At 38.4% G+C, this 6,000-nt stretch overlaps 1 protein-coding gene across 2 annotated transcripts in view; it reads right to left on the reverse strand.

Moving 5' to 3' along the window:
- Positions 1-2,495, reverse strand: part of slc38a3a (solute carrier family 38 member 3a) — a 32,569-nt gene extending 30,074 nt beyond the window's left edge. Inside the window, exon 1 of one of the 2 annotated variants that reach the window (XM_056734309.1) lies at positions 2,250-2,495. The gene's annotated coding sequence lies outside the window, so the exon portion shown is untranslated. The remainder of the gene's footprint in view (positions 1-2,249) is intronic. The other variant, XM_056734311.1, reaches the window with a different exon arrangement.
- Between the last annotated feature and the right edge of the window lie 3,505 nt (positions 2,496-6,000).

Here is a 6,000-nt window from a genome sequence, read left to right on the forward strand (position 1 = left end):
ATAATGTTGGCTTTTCATTTAGAAGCAGGTAAAATACCAAAAGCATCCAGAGTCTACAAAGCATCACAAAGAGTCTAATCTTTCATCTAATAAAGATAGGATGGTTCAAATCCAGTACCGAATCCCCCAATGGACCACTTTTAATAAGTTGTGACTCCAGGACAATATCATTTTGCATCATATAAAAAACAGCTATCCCAGAATGTCTCAGGACAATAACAATGCCTTAACAATAAATAACCCTTGTTGAGGCATTTCCTGTTGAGTTGCCTTTTAAACAATTCTGAACTTTATTAGGTTGCCAAATGTCCAAAGGGCTCTTTGCAATGGTGTTCGGTGTGCTTTGAAGGATGTACAAGAAATAAGAAAGAATTTCCCAATTTATTTTTTAGACCACTAATATTACTCCACCGTAGACCAAGGAAGCAACCGGGGGCAAAGGGTTTCAACCGGGTGCCATGGAGCCCTGTGGGTCACTGAAAATGTACAGAACAAAAATAGAGTAGGAGTCTCATGTAATTTTGAAATCCCAACTTTCTAAATGATATAATCAACATTATATTTTGTAATAATCTTAATGTTCATGTAACCAGTAGCGCATTACTTTTGTAATACAAAAGTTGATTTCAACCATGGAACACACTGAATAAAATGTATAGCTTGAATGCATTGTATGTCTTGTAAGTATAGTGTTGAGGCTTTTTTTAGGGGTCTGTCAAGGCTGAAACCCCTGCTATAGACAGCTATGACACAAGAATTATTCTGTCTGAACAAGAACAAGCTTGACACTTCTAAGAAGAGGTGGATCCAAAATGACAGGATAACACAGAAATCAATTCTTTTGAAGTCAAACTGTGATTAGTATGCTCTTTCTATCACCCCCTATGGTTGGATAAACCAAAATCAAGAAAGAGAGAGAGAAATCACGCTTCTACTCTCCATCACATAATCACAGGCTTTAGCACAGCACTTCTTGAGCCTCAATTTACCCTCTCAACCATCAGACATGCTCTAAAGAGTAAACACACTAAACTCAAGGCAGACAACAACCCTTTAAATCCATCTCTGCTCCACCTTGATCACATCTGAAGCAGCTCATCTGTTACCCAAGCGCTCTGGGCAGATGCTACACAAAGACACAGGTGCACAGAACACAAGTAACTCCTATTCATTCAATCCACTTAAAACACCAGTGATCTGTTACTTGCGCTGTTATGTGGCGACCGTTTACATCAAGTCTGCTTAAAAAAAAACTTGGCAGCATGATGACAGAGACAGGTGGCATTTCAGCTTGATAACTATGAAATCTCGTTTCTACAGCACGCAACCAAGAGTCATTCAGTCTTCAGTCGTCAGTTGTGGGTTTAGATTATATTTTCTTTCTTATTTCCACTCTCTTTTTTCCCTGAAGTGGTTTATGAAAGAAAGCATACTAGGAATAAAACTAGCCATCATAAATGTAATCATATCTAGCATTTAACAAACAAACATTTAAATAGCTTTCCTGTAGCTCAGTGGTAAGCGTTAACGCAAGGTTGTGGGTTCGATCCCAGGGGATTGCAAATACCTATGTAAAATTTATAGGATAAAGCAATGTGGATAAAAGCGTCCGCCAAAAGCCTAAATGTAATGTTAATGCACTTTACACATAATATAAATACAGCATTACAGTATGCATCAGCTGACTTACAGTCATAACTTGAGCTCTTATCACGTGTGTATTCGTATAAATATAATTTGAGATTGGCTTTGTTTTAAAAACGAGTGTGATACTTGACAGCATCGGGGGCATCGTAGGCACGTGCAGCGTTTCGGGCATCATACCTGCAGGCGCCGTGCGCGTCACACACACACGCAGCGCAGCTGACTACAAATTTTCCATTCACACGCGCGCTTATCATGACCTAAAATGCTGCACGAACCCCTGAAGCCCTCAAACGCTGTCTTGATAGGCACCACACTGTGATTTGAGACATTAACACAGTGTAAGGAAACTTTCTGCTGTTACTAAGCGACACAAAGTATTTAAACACGGACCTCACAATTATTGAAACGTAAATTAACAGAGCATATACCTTTTTTATAAACCTTCAGTCACAAGGACAATATATAGTTTTAATATATAGTTGTAATGCCGTAGTCGAAAGACCTCAAATTCAGACAACTGACTACAAATGTGGAAAATGTTAAGACTTAATCCATCTCGAATGAATGAAATAAACAACAATGTTAAAAGCGGACAATCTTACCGGCTTGATTTTCAGTCAGACGTCGACGTGAGACACGTCCTTCAGATGATGCTCTCCCTGTATTCTGTGAAGTTTACTTCAGATAAAACCGCCAATAACACGAAGAAAGCCTGCAAGTGAAGATGCGTGGATCGTCCACTATACATTACAGTTGTTACACTCATTGAATCGGACCCCGTGAGACGGTTTTAAAGTGGGCTGCAACGACTCTCTTCAGTTTCCCCGCCTCCGATTGTCTAGACCGAGAAGTGACCAATCAAATGGCTTCATTGTACCTTCGTCGTGCACTGGATAGGACGCAACGATTCAAGCGAGCGCGTCGCGTCGCGTCGCGTCGCACCGCTCGAAATCTATTGGCCGACCAGGGCTGAAGTCGCGGACTCTCGCGTGCTGGGTTGATGGAGAGGCGCCACACAAAACGTGTATTATCCTCTCAAATGTTTCTGCGTAACATCACGCATTTGTGAATGATTATTAACTTAATGCCAATACATTATTTAGGTCTGTAAAATGATTTGCATTGATCAATTTCTGACGTTAAATTATAAACATCCTACGTCGCATTCTTATGTCTCCCTGCATTCTAATGTGATGAAACACAGTTGTATTCATATTGGCCGTAAAAGTATACAATTATAATGTTGGTTTTACTTTTCACGACATGCATTTGTATCATTTCCAAACTTTAACAAAAAATTGCTTTTCAATGAGTTGTCTTAGTAAATCCCTTAGAAAATCGAAGAATATTTAACCAATTTAAGTATTACATTTTAAGTCATAATTCAATCAATGCTAGATATGAACTGCATGGTGAACAGAATCTGTGTGTGCGTGTGGAACATGAACACGGGTTAGGGCAACAGCATGTATCCAATCTATTCATAAAGGAAATGTTAGACCAAGTCATATATCCGGCATGTGGCCGTATAGAAAGGGTATACAATAATGCTAAATCCTCAACAATTCAAAGACTTCAAAGACGGGTTTAATATTGAGTGTAGATGTCACACAGTGCTGTGTCTACGGGGAGCTAGATCTTAAAGGCAAAGGCATATCCCCAACCACTGTGCCCTGCTGTACTGGTCCCAGGTGTATCAGTACAGCTGTGTCCATGTCACGCATGTAGCACAGCAGTGAGGATCTTTGGACTGCCTTTAGGGGAAAGTTAAAGGGGCCACTGTGTACCTCTGTACAGCATGACACCAAATACTGATACCCTCAACAACCTCACTACTTCGAGGAATTACGTGAATTCATAATCAGCTTAAACAGAAATGAAAACAAGGGTTTCAAATGTAAAAAATTGTTAGAAAGAGATGCGTGTTAAACATGTATGACCTTCTTTGGAACAAAAACGAAATTGTGGTTTTTTGTCCATGCAATGGAAGTCATTGGGGGCAACCAACATACTTCAAAATATCTCTTTTTTTTGCAGAACACAAAAGAATTGTCATACAAATTTGAAATGACAAGAGGGTGAGTAAATAATAAAATGATTTTATTTTTGGGTGATAATTTTGGAAAGTTATCAAGATTATATGTAACCCAATTTATATTATTTTGTTTGCTGCAAATTAGAAAGGAATAAGAACATTTTTGTTTATTTGTTACCGTCTTATAGGGCTGATCATATTTAAACTACATTTGCTTTCTGACAGGGTGAGATAATTACTTTAGACACAAGTAGGCCTTGTCTCCTGCCCACTGCTCATGTAAATCTATTATGTAAATTCCATTTCCAGAAACTAGCGGCCATACTGTTTTTGTGTGATGTAACCATCAAATGTGGCGTTCTATTGCCCGAGGTAAAAATGGGGGTGTATAATATCGTCACAGTTCTAGCCAGGCCCAGCTCCCCTAATGAGGAGAACCCAGCACAGATAATTAAAACACTGTGTTGTGATCAAACTCAATCAAGGTCAGTATTTACAGCCCACGCTGATGGAGTCCTGGTTGGGGACACATCCTGTTCACATTGTTCTGGAGAGAGAAACATTTCTCAGAATTAAATGTTTAATACAGGACTTTAAACTTGGAATAATCTCTGCTCAGCTTTGAAACAAACAACGACAAAACCCAGTGCATGTTTTATCCAAAAAGTTTTTATCATAAACGCCATGGTTACTGCATATTGTGAAAGAATGCTGAGATGAACTATTTAGTGTTGACCATTCTTTCATTTTTTTTGTAATAAAACTGCACTTGTCACATGGCTTGTTGCACGGCAGTTTCACTGCCAAACCGTGCTGAAAACACTGATCACATCTGACAGGGAGAACACTAGGTTTATGTTAATTGAGACCGCTGGCGTTATGCCTTTAAATGAATCAGGCGTTTTGTGTTGCAGATCTAAATTGGCCATGAGTTCATAAATATGTGAACGTTTGTTTACAATGCACCACTATTATCATTTTGTATCTATATCTGTAGAAGATAAACTGGCAGTCAAAACAACTGCACCGTGATCATTTTATGGGAGCATTATTTATTCTCAATAGCATGTAAACTAATTTTATATTTGAAGGTTGAGCTCTCATATGGAAGTGAACTTTCCTTAAAAAATGCCAATACCTTTCTGAGCCCATAGCCTTATGCAGCACTCCAACACATGGTGCAACTTTACCTCCAGCAACCCAGGTTCGAATCATGGATCGAGATCCAGCCTATACCTTCGTGTCAAAATCTGTCTACTGTCCTTTTAAATTAAAGCCACAATTTGCTACTTTGGTTCTTTGTTGTTGCAAGTTGGTTGCAAATGATATTAAGAGGACAGAATGGACATTTTTGTAATAGAATCTAGAGAGCATTTTATTGTAAAAAATGTTTTTATGATTATCAATATTTTTCACAGTTTTAGAAAAAATACAGACTGTAAACCAATACATGGGCTAACCAAGGTAAGTCGTCTTAAAAAGAGTGAAGACATTTATCAACTTTCATTAGCATACATATATACTGTAAAGGCCTTAAAAGGTTACAGATATGGACTAAATACATTGATCTTCAATATATACACAGTGTGATACTTGTTAATAAAACTATCATACTTTAGGCGATTTATAAAGGGGCGACCACTTAAAGCGATTGTTAATCCAAAAATAAAAACACTTCCATCATTTACTTATCATTCCAAACATGTACGACTTTCATTCTTCAGCAGAACACAGAGGAAGATACTTTAAAGAATGTTGATAAGCAAACAACATTGGCCCCCATTGACTTCCATTGTATGGACACCAAACAAGACATTTCTCAAAATATCTTCTTTCCTGTTCCACAAAAAAGGGTCATACCCAGGTTTGAATGTCATGAGGGTAAATAAATGATTTTCATTTTTTGGTGAACTATCTCACTATCCATTTAATTCACCTTCAGTGTGAATAGATATTAAACAAAATAGCTAAATAATTTTAGGAGCAAATTTTGAGGTTAATTGAGTTTATTAAAATATAAGTGAAACATACAAGACTACGAAAGATCTTAGATCTGCCATAACGAGAAATCACACAAAAGAAGGTGCAGCACTTCTAAATATTGCCTAACACTGTGTACAGCAGCACAATCAGTCTTTGAACGGTTTATCAACATTAGACATCTGTCATACCACAAACGTCATGTTTGTTGTTCTTCTCTGGATATCAAAGGTCAGAGATCGTTTTCACAGAGCAAGTTCAGAGAGCAGAACCCCCCTCCCACCCCCTCCAACCCCCGCGCTCCCCCCTCAGGTCCCACGCCGCGGTGCTCGGATGCT

Source organism: Triplophysa dalaica, chromosome 21 (assembly GCF_015846415.1).
Source record: "Triplophysa dalaica isolate WHDGS20190420 chromosome 21, ASM1584641v1, whole genome shotgun sequence".
Classification (NCBI taxonomy): Eukaryota; Metazoa; Chordata; class Actinopteri; order Cypriniformes; family Nemacheilidae; genus Triplophysa; species Triplophysa dalaica.